This window comes from Corvus hawaiiensis, chromosome 3 (assembly GCF_020740725.1).
Source record: "Corvus hawaiiensis isolate bCorHaw1 chromosome 3, bCorHaw1.pri.cur, whole genome shotgun sequence".
NCBI classification, from domain to species: domain Eukaryota; kingdom Metazoa; phylum Chordata; class Aves; order Passeriformes; family Corvidae; genus Corvus; species Corvus hawaiiensis.
This window is the reverse complement of record NC_063215.1, coordinates 118,840,990-118,855,632: the sequence shown is the minus strand read 5'-3', so window position 1 is coordinate 118,855,632 and position 14,643 is coordinate 118,840,990. Positions and strand designations below refer to the sequence as shown.

Genomic DNA, 14,643 nt, shown 5'->3' with positions numbered 1-14,643 from the left:
AGAAAGTAAAATGCCAAGCTGCAGTTGTGCTGGCCAGTGTATTTAAATACACTGAAAGGCATTGATATCTCCGAGGAGTCTCTAAGGTGTATTTGATCTATTACTTTACATGCGCTATGAAATAATAAATAACCCAACAGATACCACACTGCATGACAAATTTGAAAGTGTTTTCACTTAATCTCTGCCTTGATGAGACACTAATCTGTCTTTTAAAACATTTTCAAAGGTGTCCTCACAGACCTATCAGAATTAATGGTGTATTCCATTGCACTCTGGATTGTTGAAAACACAATAGCGCATTATCACCTGGTGCTATAGATACTATCACCTCGTTCCATGGACACTTAGCAGGTAAATACAGTGGGCAGCAGGCGGTGGGATAAATATATCCCTCACTGCACAAAAATCATGCCTCAGAAGTCAGTGGAATGAGACAAGAAGTGTGCTTGATGCCACGGCGCAGTAGTACATCCCTTGGAAAAGTAAAGCATAGCTACGTGCTCCACAACGAGGTGTAAATAACACTCAGGAAGGCAACGGCTGTGTGGTGTTCCGAAAATGTAAAGTCACTGCTTGTTCATGGGACACTCTCCAAGGTGGTATTTATCGCCTCAGTCATCAGCAGCTGTTACATGAGACAGGGAAGAACTAAACCCTGTTATAATCAGTTTTTGAAGGTACAAAATACAAAGGTGTAGTGTAAAACTGCTCAGATTCTGTGGCCAATTCTTCTGTACAGTCCTACCCCCTTTGTGAACCCTCAACAAGTGTTAAGCACCTCTGAACATTAGGATTTGAATGCCATTCTCAAAGTAAGTTCTGGTAGAGTTTTGGTTAAAATGTTTCACAATAACCGGTCATTTCAGAGTTGTTGGGTGCTTCCCTGCTCTTGGATTAATCCTGCATCAAACCCCACCTTTTATTCCCCATTTGATCAAATCCCCATTCGATTCTCAGCATTTAGGCAGCTGGTTTCCATTGCTAATATAATCGGGAGGTATCAAACGCAAATGAAATACTCGTGTTGATTCAGCTTTAACCAAATTCCCGTTGTTCTCCTAGCATGGATTTTTTCCAAACATTCTCTTCTGGTCAGGCTCTTCAAGCAAATTTCCCAGCGTAAAGCCTTACGAGCATCTTTGGGGGGGAGTTTCAGCTGACAGTCTGCTTACATAAGCAAAAGCCAAAATTTTGCAAATCATCTTTGAATGTATCCTACTTACGCTTTACTTTTTCAATGGCCGGAAAAAAGGGAAGTTTCTATAAATGTTCCGAGTGACGCTGCCCAAAGTGTACCTTATGTACTGTACAGCAGCTCTCCACAGAAGCCGCAATTTGAATTTGAAAAGAATTTGAAAATTATGTTGACAATTTGCATTCCCCAAAAGCACTTCAGCTGTCTTTCTACATTTTCTTGGCTTTCTAGGGGTTCTAGAAGGAAATTTCCTTCTCCCACCTCAAATCTTTTCGCTGAGTGCTCAGACGTATTTAGGTAGTTAGTCCTCCAACCCAATCCAATTTATGAACTGCACGGTGCCTTCTTTCATCATTTACCAGTAAAAGTAATGACACAGGGTGGAGGTTAGAGCTGCAACAGGAATGAGACAAAAAGGGGCACAAGGCATTATTCTCTTCCGCTAAGTAGCTCTGCAGATTCTATTATGAGTATTTAGGATATTGGGGAGCTTTAGGTTTAAGTTCTGCTGCATAATCAGTTGGGGTTGGTTCAGCAGCTGAATCCCTTCAAAATATCACAGTGATAATTTTCACTTTTCAGCTTTTTTCCCCCAAATCTTTTGGAACCAGTGCCTTAAGAGCAAATAAGGGCTATGCCTAAAGATGGGAAAACCAAGCCCATTCCCGAATCTGGCCCCAATTTAGTCTGAGTTTTCCCCCATTCCAGATACCAACCGTAATCCAGTCTGGGTTTTCCCCTATTCGGATTCCAGCTATGATCCAGTCTGGGTTTTCCCCCATTCCTGCTTCTGTCCTAAATCCAGTCAGGGTTTGCCTCCACTCTGGATCCCAAGTCTGATCCAATTTGAGTTTTGCCCCTTCCAGATCCTGGTTGTGACCCAGTCTGGGTTTTCCCCCCCGATTCCAGATCAGGCTTTACTCCAGACCGGGTTTTTCCCATTCTGGATCCTGGCCCAGACCCAATCTGGGTTTTCCCCTATCCGGATCCCAGCCCATATCCAGACCTTTTGAGTCTGGATAAGTACTTTCCAGTACCTTAAAAGCAAAGAAGGGCTGTGCCTAAAGACAGGACCCAAGCATTTTCAGTGGTGTCTAGAAACGTTTGGTTGGTGTTTCCCTGGGGGCAGCTCATTCTATTCCTGTGTTTCAGCCGTGCTGGTGAAAGAACTTTACTTTCTCCAGCTAATTATGTGGAGATGTGTTTCATCCTGGAGCAGGAGCGGGAGGTGCTGAGCTGCAGGTGTGACAGTACCACCACTGGGGTTGTCACTGATGTAGAGCAGGTGGTGATTACAGCTCTGGCAGGTGACATTTCGGCTCCTGGGCTCCGGATAAGCACTGAGTGTTCTTCCCCTTCCCCTTCCCTTCCTCCTCTCCTTTCTAGAGTGTTGAAATGTGGAACATCCACAACCCACAGGAGAAGGAGAAGGTGGCTCTGTGTTTAGTGCACATGGAAAGCTCTTCCAGCATCATCATGGAAGGGTTTGTGCTCAGGTACAGCTGTGACAAAAGTCCAGCTCTTTTCAGCCTGTTGCGTGTCCATTCCTCCTTCAGAAGGGATGAGAAGAATCATTACTACGTCCCTTAGGTTTTTTGTTCCTACCTTGAGCTGAAGCCAACTTCCCCCAGGCTTAATTCAACATTTAGTAGTGTTGGAAACACCAAAGAGAGGAAGAGAGACGGGGAAAATGTAGCTGCTTTTTGTGCCTGAAGTGATACAGATCCTTCTGTGTAAGAAGAGGTGCTACCTGCTTTCTCTGGTTTTGTTTTTATGTTGTACTGCTGATAATAACAAGAAAAGAAGATTATGGGAGCCTGAAAATGATAGAATGTTTTTGCTGTTGATTCTTGCTTCTGACGCTGCTCCTTCACATCATACTTTTCGCATTAGAAGTAGGAAATTAGCCCAATTTTGGGTTTGTTTTTTAATTTTAAATGAGAATTGTAAATGCAAGGTATTGCTGCTGTCCTTAGAATACATCCCTCATTTTCCTCACTTTGTGCCAAAATGGAAGAGCAATATCTTAGAAAAGCTGTCCCTGACTTACCCTGTCTCGTCTGTTCTTTACTAAATGAGGGAAGAAAAAGACAATTTATTTAAACAAAAGATAAGTTGGATGTATAATAATAAGGAAACATGAAAAAAACCCTAAAGCTGTTAGTGTTCTTTGTTTTCATAGGAAATCATTTGATTTAAAGTAATTTTAGGCAAATATTTTTATTCTTGTTCATTGTTGTTTTTGTAAGCTGTAATTCAAGTGTTATGAAATCTAATTATACAAGAAAGATTTGTCTAAATTCAAAGCAAAATCCCAAACATAATAATAAAATTGCTATACATCCCCAGCTCAGTTCCTGTGAATATTAGTTCTCTGTTCAAAGGCTCTCCATAGGATTCAATTTTGACCTAGAAGAAGGTGGCAAAATGTATCATCTCGTAGTGATAAAACAATATGAGTACAAATGGACTCAATCCAGTTCTGATGCAAGTTGTAAACAATTAAAAGTACATGAGCTACAATGCCCAGAGCTGATAGCTGAGGACATTACTGCACACTTGGGGTAACGCTGGGAACCAGGAAAACAATTGTTTCACAATAGGACATAAAAGCAACAGAAAATATTTGTCTCGGCAGAGCAGCGCAGCCTTGCAGGGCCATGGCGTGGGGAGGATTTTTCAGCGGGCTGGCACGAGCCTGAGTGATGCATAATGGCAGCAGGGAATGGATTTCTGCATAGCTGAGTAGGTGACGTCATGAAAGAAGGACTATTTATCACCATAATTTAACACAAGATGCAACACAATGGCTTGATGGATGCACTTTATGGTTTTCAGCCAATCATAATAATGGATCTATTGACTAAAGTTTTAGATGCCCTATTATATACCCTTCGTGGATAGAAAAAGAGCAGCGAAAACAGAGAATGAAGAGGCTGGGAATAAGTCAGAAAATACTTGCCAGGAATGTTTTCAAAATTCAGGCCTCCTGTGTAACAGCCTTTTGACCTAAAGCTTCCCCAGTTGTGTTTCTAAATCCCTAAAAGCTAATGAGGCTCAACAAGAATATTTCAATTGAATATTGGACTAATTGTAACTCACTGAAGAAACAGTTCTGAAATGTTTGGGCTTTGTTTTGGCAGTTTTGACTGAGATTCTCCTTACTGAGATGTCTTGTAACTTTGGCAGGTGGGTGTAGAAGTCAGTTTGGGCACTGAGGTAGGAGCAGGGAAGGAGAGAAATTTTCCTTTATGCCTTTAATGTGAAACTGTTGACACACAAGAATAAAAACCCCACAGAGCAGACATCCAGCCCTGGCTTCTCCCTTCTCCCAAGAATGCCTTGGCCCCTCAGAACTGCCTCCTTGGTGTCCTCTGGTAACTTTTTTCCAGGTCACCTTGTTACTTTGTTGTCACCCGTCTGCCAAATAGGAGCAAAGGCAGGGGTTGTCCCTTCTCAGCTCGATGGTTCCAGCAGTTCCCTGGGAGCTGGGAGATGAAAGATTAAATTCATTTAGGATGAGGAGGGCTTAGCAGGTTCCCAAAGGGAGTGGGAAATCTAACTAACAGAGGGTGTCTCCTTAGGGAGCTGCTTTGATTTGGGAGAGAAGAAGGAAACTAAACAGATCCTCCTTGGACCGAAAGCTGAATTTCTCCATGCTGGAAAGCTCCTGGATTTTACCTCTCAACACAGGCATATTTGTATCCCTTGCAGGCAAAACACAAGATAAATGGCTGAGGTTGAGTGTTTTGCCCAGCATGGATAGGGAGCGTGGGCAGAGCTTTCCAGCAAAGATAGGAACAGCTTTTGGGATTTCATGTAAAGTTTCTAGATAACTCTGGGAATTGATTTAAGATGTTAAGTGCCAGCCCATCTGATGTATTCCTAGGGCATGAAAATCCACCTGATTCTCATCCCCAGATGCTGTGCTTCCATAGAGGGATGATCAAAGAAACAAAAAGGCAACAGCTCCACAGCTGCTTCCAAGCTGGATGGATGGAAGGGGTTTTCTGAATATTATTGTGGTTTTTACTGGGTTCTCTGACCTAACTGTCAGAATTTAATTGAGCTTCTTGATGTTGGCATGTTGAATCTTTCCTTCTTGGTTTTTTGTGATTGGACTCCATGAAAACACCTGAAATACCTGAAACTGTGGGTTCTAAATAATTGATTTATGTTTTCTTGCTTTTTCTAAATTAGGAATAAAACTTTTTAGCCATTACACTTTGGAGGTACACAACAGTCAAAAAGAGAAGTGTGTGCTTGTGAATTAGAAAGTGAAAACTGACTTCATAATGACTGGGGCCAATGAACCTTAATAGGTTCTTCTCTCTTCTGGAGTGAGAACTGGGAAAGAACCCAGGAGTTTTGGTCTCTCCATTTGGAGAACCTAGAAAACAAGCTGAGAAGAAGAAATACCCACAGGGGGAAATGTAGGGTTTTCCACATGACACAACAGCACAAACCACTTGTTCAGCTGAACCTTAAAAATCTCTCCACTAAGCTGATGGAACACTGGGAAGACTGGACTTCCTATTTAATTTTATATAAACTAGCCTAAAAAATGACTTCAAACTGACTAGGATTTAATTTTCAGTGCTAACCTTCAATTAATTTGTAACTTTCTTGGCACCCAGTTTGCTGGAAATGGCTGTAATTATGTTGTTTTCTGAACGGTGCATTCATTCAGGCCATATTCTATAAGACTATTTATACAGCTGGGGAAAAAATAATGGTATTTAGGGGGATGGGGGAAATGCTAATAGAAAACTTACTGAAAAAATCTGAATTATTGATTTTGAAAAAGTATCTTATTAACTTGCACTTGATATTTTAAATGGAATGCTTAGTTCTTAAGAGAATTTGGGATAATTTTGTTGCCTTTAACAAGAAATGCATGGTCAGCTTCCCCATGGCTGCCTTTAATGCATGTTTGAGGCTGGCACAATTATATACTGCAAAACCCCACGTTGCTCTGCTGTGTGGGGTTTTACAGTGACAGTGTTTTTTCTTAATTGATCGGCATAGCAGGGTCCAATTGCTGTTAGAGGGGAATTATTCCGAAATCTGAGAGCATGAGAACATACAGAGCAAATTTGTTACCTTCTTTTTTAGAAAAAAATACAAAAAAAATCCCTTTTAAAAGACTTTTTAAATGCACAATAAACTGTGTTGGCCTATGTTGTGAAATGCTGCATGTTGTCAGATAAACAGATTTACTCCGGGTTTTTCCTCCTCGATTTTTCTTAGTTTAGAAGCTACTGAGGTTTTTGAGCATTCCTTTTAGTGTGCTTGGCATTAAAGGCGTTTGCATGTGAGTGCCTCCTCCTGCCTTTAAACCAGAGCATGCTCCCTGCTGGAATTTATCTCTCTTGTTTGAGTCTTTCCTAGTTGAAGGTGCAGCTTATGGCAATTTAGTTGGATTCTCAATCACATCTTTGACATGGGTTTAAGGGCAGGAATATTTGCACATAGCCTTAACAACCACAGTTTAGAACCAGGACTAATAAGAAAGCAAAACCATCATTAGGTATTGAATTTTTAACTAAATTTTCCAAAAAGAGCTTTTTTTTTTATTAGCTGTGTGTCAATCCTGACATGCCAGGTGATGGACAGGAATGAATCCAGGTGGATATTGGCACCGGTTGTTTCTTATTTCATATTTGGTTTACTGTAGCATCACTCAATCAATCCCAAGTTATTAACGTGTCTGTGAGTAAGTTGATGTCCTAGAGAGCACGTTTGCCTCTTCTTAATCCTTTAAATATTTTATTTTGACTTTCCCAAGTAGCTATTTAAGTGGTGGAAAGGGAGAAGAAAATCCTCCACGGGAAGAGTGAACAAATTCTTCTCTTTTCGTGAGACTCGTACCTGTAGATTTATGGCAGAAGTATTGCTTCCCTTGAACGTGAAGTTTTTTACTCTTAATCTGGAGTTTTGTGGGTTCCCATATTTTTGTGGAAGGATAGAACTGGAATACAGTGGGCTTGCCACATACTGATGTTCACACTGCTCCTTAAAATTACTCTTTGACTTATTCATGCCATTTGTCCTCAGAAAGGAGTTTCATTGTTTCTAAAACTGCAGCAGTTGAAATGAAAAAGCCTGAAAGATTATATGGGTCTGAAATATACCTTTATATGTGGGGGACATAATTACCTCTGGAAGAAACAGGAACATTTCAGGATGGCTCCTGCTACACCAGTACAAAAATACCGAAGTGGTAAATTTATTATCTGTTTTCTCGATTGAGGAAAGTTGGTTTGGAACAGAAACTGCAGCCCTTGAATAAATATTTGTCACCCAGGAGAGTCAGTGAGGGGCTAACAATGCTTTTTGTGCTGTGGATCGCAGATTCCCACTTTTCCTTTCCCCGTGTGCAGACTCTTTGCCGCATTACACGGGTGGAAGGGGGAGGCCGTGGGCCATTGCGCACCGATTTCTCTCGGTCCCACAATTACAGAGACACCTGTGCTAAATAACATCCTGCTGCTCTACTTGGAAAATTACAGGGCTGGTCCCACTCTAAGAAGGCCAGGTGTCCATACCTGAGCTCCCTCCCAGCTTCTGCCCGCTCCTAAGAGATGCTGAAGCCCCCACAGCTCCACATCCATGAAATTCCTCGACTGGTGTCACACCAGCTCCTTCAAATACTTCCCTTCTCCATGGCAAGTGTATTTTTGACTGAGAAGTGCTCTCCTTTTTCTGCTCAGGTCTCAGGTTTGACCACTTGCCTTTGCAGTGTGTCTACTTTAGCACTGCTCAACTCTCTGCCGGTTGTTTCAGGCTGCTACTCAAATTACACTTATTCCAGTTATTATTTCCATCATTTAGTATGAATTTTACAGTGATGTTGTTTTTATGCTTCCTTACCCTGCCACATGTGTTAACTATACAGAAACTGTTCTTCTTGTGGAAGAAATTATATACCAAAACTACCCAGTAAAAAGCTTGTTTTATGGTACTTATAAAATTAATGCCAAAAATGTATGGTAAAGCTTGATTTTTTGACATTAATGGCTGGTTATTTAACATGTTGTGCTCTTGTACTGCCTGGAAAACAGCACTTAGATGTTCAGGTGTGATGTCAAATTCCCACCCAAGGATTCAAAAGTTTAAGAGGTTGTTAAGTGAAGAGTCAGGGTACAAAAAACACAGTTAAATAACACCTGAAATGAATGAGAAGTGGAATAAATAGTCGGAATTTTAATTTTTTATTCTTTTCTAATGAGCCAGATCCAGTCTGTAGTGTACTGTTAGGTGATCCTTGTGCATAGATGGGATATGTTGCTTTTTGTTATGTTAAGGAGCATTTTTTTTGCATTTTCCTCCCTCCCTGTGGCTGTGCAACAACACAGAGCTCACATGCCAATAATCTTGATCCATACTAGCAAGTGAAATGCCTTTAGATGGAGGGGGCAGTCTGACAGAAATCAAGGAGGAGAAATCCAGAGGCCTTATAGACATAAATTAACTGGGTTGTGAAAACAAAAATGTTTCAATAAATGCGTTTCAAGAAAAAGTATTTTGGAAGCCTCTAAGAAAAGGTGAAAATGAAATAAATAGAATTTACTGTTTTATAAATTGGTAGCTCCAGGAACACATCATCATCTCACGCAATTTGTGATGAGATATTTAGCATGGATCCTGGTTAAGAAAGCCTCAGCTCCCTGTAATTGTAGCTATTGGTGTCCCTCAGGTACAGGGCTCTGGTTGCTCTGAGAGCCTTAAGAATGTGAAGTTTGGAAAATCACAGCCTCCAGAAGAAATGCAATGATTTTTTAAATATATCCCACTTAAGCAGTTATCATTTTAAGGGTGTTATCAATACTGTTCATCATATTCCTGACCCTTTAGCTCCTCAGTCCAAAGGCACTGGCTCACCTCGGAGAGAGAGATGCAGAACTTATAATGAATGTATTAGAAAAATTTCTAGGAGGCCTTGACATAGCTTGCAGAGATATATATGAGAGTGTCTCCCTGGAAATAGAGGGAAAGGGTTTTTATGGAGGTCAGAAACCCTATGTCTGGCTTTGCTGGGTGATACAGTATTCACTTTTACTTCTGTCATTGTTCCAGGACTAAATATTTCTTGTCTTAAACCTCACACTGGTTAATTACAGAATAAAAAAAAGCAAGGAACTGTTTGAAGCAGTTGATTTATGTGAAGCTGGAAAAAAACCCAAGTGAACCAGATTAGAGGACAAGTGCAGGTATCAAAGTAGCTTTATAAATGCAATTTAATATGGGAAGCTCATCTCTACGTAGCAGGTCTGCATTATCCATGTGTACACAAGTAGAGGGTTTGTCCTGTGGGTACAGCACATCAATCCTCTCAGTTCAGCCAGGATCAAGGACTGCTCTCCACTTCCCACACCAAGCAGTGCAAAGTGACTGATGTCCCCCCGATCGAGGGGTTCGTGCTGCCGCGCGTTCACGGCCATGTCATGTAACACCTGGCCCTGTGTGGTTCCTGGTGTGGCTGAGCCAGTGTTCCGGGGTGAAACACCATGGAATCATGTACTCCGCGCCACTGAAGCAGAATTTTTATAGCCTGACCCCGAGGACAGCTCTGATATGTTTTAGGGAATAAAATGAGGCCGTGTGGGCGGATGCTGCGAAGCCTTCTGAGATGGCTTCAAAAGGCAAAGCAAGTCTTGGATCACCTGCCCTGTGGGATGGCAGTGTCCTGCTCTGAACTCTAACCCAAACCTGTGAGGTTTTGACTGAAGGGAGCACTCCTAAAAAAGAACCCAGGTGGAAAACCCTGGGGGTGACACTCAGTCGTGGAATTAATGTATTTAGCACTTGAAAAGTCTTTTCAGGAAAATACCTCTGCTGTGGGTGGCCCTTTTCATGCAGAAAATGTTTTAACCCTTCTAGTTTTTTGTGATTTTATTTTTTGGTGCTGATACTGTCTTTCTCTCATTCCCAGAGAATCAATGGAAGTGTCTTTTTCTTTTCTCTGCAATGATGTGCATTTTAAACAAAAGAAAACATAAATAAAGGCCAGACTGTCATCAGTTTAAAGTATTGCATAAGTGGTTAAATTTAATCACAAAGAGACAACCAGCTAATGGTTTTAGTGGAATTCATAAAATCCCATAAAACACAAAAGTTAAATTTTGTCATATAATGTGAATCAGTTATAGGAAGCAGCACAGCTTCCTTTTTCCCCCTGAATAAATTCTAAACAGTCCTTAGAAAATGAATTACCAGTCTGCAAATCAGGATGACATATTTTTCAGCTATAAAGCTAAAACTACTTTCAGACCACTTAGCTTCCAAAAAAAAAAAAAAAAAAGATGAAAACAAAAAGACAGCAACTTTGTTTTTGCTGTGTTGCTGTCAATAGTCTTGGTGCTTGGCTGTGGCTCCATTTTAACAGCCTGACCTTGTTTAGCTCAGCCTGAGCCCAATAGAAAGCCCTCTCTTCCAATTTCCCCACCCCATCCCAGAAAGCCCCTACCCTGCATGAGTGTCTCCAGCTGGAGATGTGCCAATAGAAGTAATTACGTGATGAAACTATTTAACTTTGACTAAAATACTCTCCCCAGGTTCTTTCCAACCGTGTGTCTTATATCTTGTTGAGGCAATTTTATATCGTGCCTTTAAAGTACAGTAATGGCCACTTGCATTGACAGAATCCTCGTAAAAGAGGAAGCCCGAGACCTTGCTCATGAAGTGCTATTGATTTTCCGAGTCCCTGCTCGAGTTGCCAAAGATACAACACTGTTGTTAGGGAGAGAAGACACTTTGGCCTTCAATATCACAGGAGGGTTCCTGTGTAAGCACAGGCGTCAATGGGTTTCAGTGATAAATAATGCATTTGGGTGATAACTGCCCATATTATTTTGTCAGTTTTATATGACTCAGCACTTGCTCTTGCCAGGAATTTCTTTAATGTCCCCTCTGGCTGCTGAAGTTTGAGCTCGTTCTAAGTGCTGTTTATATTTTAAAGGTCCATTTGCATTGTGGTGAAAAGCTGAAGTTTCTGTTTATCTTAGGCAATGGCGGGTTTTGAGCAGTGGGAAAACTACAGACACTCCACATCACTCACTGTGGTATTTCCACAGGTAGGGCACTGGGAATGAGAGTTAAATACCCTGCTCTGTGTTTTTCCAGTGTTCCTTGATGGAGGAATCTCTGCCCACACCCCTGGTCTCACTTGTGTCCTTAGCAATACATCAGAACTACCAGTACTGTGCTCACCCCAAGATGCCTTTGCAGAGCTTGGTCCCAACACTGCAAATCCCACTGGATCCTCTAAAAGGAGAAACTTTTCCTTGTAGGAATTACAATTAAATCTCAACAGATTGTGCTTTTGTGACGATCACATTATTGTAGCCAATAGATAATTATTATTTATCAGTAGGGAGAAAAAAGGGCTGGGTAGGAAAATTACAGCTCTGATAATTAGTTTTTGATGACATTAACCAATTAATATAATTTTATGTTTTCCAATTTGAAGTTTAGGCAAGGTTGCCTTTATTTTCATTTCTATTCCAGTGTTTGAGTCAGTTCAGTCTTTCAGAGAGGGTTGGTATTGGGTGCTCTGGAGGGTGTCACCATCACCAGGCAGCTGGGGAGATGATGCTAAAAAGAAATTCCACATCATTTCCCTCCACCTTTCCCAAATATTTCCTTGTTCTGAATGACGTTTCTATTTCATTTGCTGTCTCCTGGATCCTTCTAAAAAGGAAGGAAGCAGCAGTTTCCTTCATGCTTTGATGCTGCCTCCAGCCACTCAGTTTTACAAACCTCCACTACATCCCACAGCAATCAGCCTGTTCCCAGGGCCACAGCCCATGGAAATCAGCTGGATTTGTCTTCTTAATTGTGATTTTAGTGTTGCTTCCCCTCATCTCAAAAGATTTCTTGTTCTTGTTTACCATGTTTAAGGAGCATAAGGCAGCAGCGCTCTTTATTGGCATGTTCATTTGCCATTTGCCAACCATCTTTAAAGCAAAACTGTAACCAGATTTACTTTTGACAGCAAGGAATATTTTGGCCCATTTTACTGCCTGCAGAATGCCTGGAAAGTTTTAAATTAATGGCAACAAGTGAAGAGAAAAGAAAATCAAAGAGCCATTTATTCCCTCAGAAAGAGACCTATTTTTCCTCACATTTCTGTATTTTCTGGCTTTGGCTAAGAAAACATTTTCAAATGTTACAAGCACTAAGAATTTCCCTTTCATTTTACAGTGTGCATGTGAATACTATTAACTGGACATTTCTATGTATGCTAAAACCTTGAGTTTCAGTAACTAAACTTGCAGTTCAATCTTGAGTCATATTACGCTATATTATCCTTTTAACTTTATTGTGATTGATTTGTGTCAACTTCAACTATACTCACTAGGAAGTCAATAAATAAAGATCAATGGTTTTTTATTTCTCCTGGTTCTTTACTAGAAAGAATAGATTGGTTAAGTAACAGAAGTAATAGTGATGACATGGTTTCCCTCAGCATTTTCTACTCTGAAACAGGTGAAATATTTTTCAAAATTCCATTGCAACAACCATACTTGTGTTTTCTTGTTATTTGCTTTTTCTCTGTAGTTGATGTTTTGAACTCCCCAAACTTACAGAAACACAAAATACAGATGTCCTCCCTGCATAAAACTTTGCACTGCTTTGCACTGCAGGATGAATCTATAGTACCAAGTCCATTTATCTACTTATTTCCTATATGGGATATCTGTTGATTCAGTTGAATGGGAATTGTGCCTCTGGACAACAGGGATGCACCCTAACAAGCAGGTATATTTCTGATCTCCTGATCTTCTCCTGCTGGCTGGATTTAGAGCTGGGGGTCTTTCCTCTGGAGCAGAACAAAATGATGCTATGAACTGACACCCTGTGAAATGTCAATATTGGTTTGGTTGCCTCTTGAGTGACCAGAGAAATCTGGGATTGTGCCTTAACGGGTTTGTGTTATAAGAGCTTCTTCAATAGGAAAAAAATATACAAGGAATGCCAAAAGTAACATCTGGAGCTGCCCAGAAGCTGAGTACCTTGTGGACGATTTAGGATCCCAGCCCTCATGCTGTGGGCAGGTCTGGCTGGCTCTGTGCTAACACTGCTGACAGCAGTGTGAGATCTCTGCATCTCAGCAGAAAAGCACAGTGAACCTCAGATCCATCCTGCAGTTCTGAGAGGAAAAGCTTCTCCTCTTAGAGTTATGTACAGTAACCTACTGATGCAGAATTCACTAGGAAGTAGGTCGAAGTGTCAGACCAGTTATTATCAGCAACCTGTTTCTCATAAAAACAGAGGGAAGAAAAAGCCATCTTGTTCCCGAGATTTATAGCAACTTGACTCCATGTGACAAGTGATGGAAAGCTTCCCTGCCACGCATATTACACTTCGGGTGCTGACCCCTCAGTATATATCTCCATTTAAGTCCTTCAGAACTGTGCTGAAGGGAAGCAGAGTGGCCAGATGCTGTAAGCTTCTTTTTTACGAAAATCTTTCATCTGGACATTTATCTCAAAGTGCATTCATAAGATTACTTGAGAGCCTATCCTTGGACAGGAATCCAAGCGCTGGGAAGGATCAAAAGTCAAGTCTCTGCTAAGAACAGCCAGTACATTCCCAAGGCATGGAATTAGGTGTCCTGAGGAGCGGGGTTGGTTCATTCAGAATTGTAAATTCTGACATCTAAACTAAGCAGCTTTTAGAAATAACTTGTATCTGTTTGCCAATGACTTTATGATCCATGTTTATATAGGTTATAAATCCTTTCCAGGAATTATATAGAGGCGCCTTGCTTTGCTTCCCTAAGCTGTTTGGTTTTGCTGTTACTTTACCTGCTGGTTTTTGTGTGCAGAAATCTGCTGGAGTCCCACGTCCCCGGAATAGGTTCACCTCCTCAGGCGTGTGTGCTCCAAAGCCCGGAGCTCGGAGCTGACACACGCCTGGCCATGGCGTTACAGCCCAGGGGCATCTGTGTCACTCTGAGAGCAGTTTCCAGCCTTGGAACAGTTTGTGTGGGGCACAAACAAAGCCTTCCTGGCGGGAATTGTGCTGGCAGAGGCCCTACTGTCAGCGCGGAGCAGCTCCTGCCCGCGGAAGCGGCTTGGGTCGATCCCTGCCCTCACGGCTCGGGCCGATGGCTGCCCTCACGGCTCGGGCCGATCCCTGCCCTCACGGCTCGGGCCGATCCCTGCCCTCACGGCTCGGGCCGATCCCTGCCCTCACGGCTCGGGAGGATCCCTGCCCTCACGGCTCGGGCCGATGGCTGCCCTCACGGCTCGGGCCGATCCCTGCCCTCACGGCTCGGGCCGATCCCTGCCCTCACGGCTCGGGCCGATGGCTGCCCTCACGGCTCGGGCCGATCCCTGCCCTCACGGCTCGGGCCGATCCCTGCCCTCACGGCTCGGGCCGATCCTTGCCCTCACGGCTCCGGAGCTGCTTCTCCTCACGTATCATCCATCACTCGC

General features: G+C 42.1%; 1 long non-coding RNA gene across 2 annotated transcripts in view; it reads right to left on the bottom strand.

Annotated features, from left to right (window-relative positions):
- LOC125322572 overlaps positions 1–14,383 on the bottom strand; it is a 43,013-nt gene extending 28,630 nt beyond the window's left edge. For both annotated transcript variants that reach the window (XR_007202096.1, XR_007202095.1), the window contains exon 1: positions 14,011–14,383. This is a non-coding gene — a long non-coding RNA (uncharacterized LOC125322572). The remainder of the gene's footprint in view (positions 1–14,010) is intronic.
- Between the last annotated feature and the right edge of the window lie 260 nt (positions 14,384–14,643).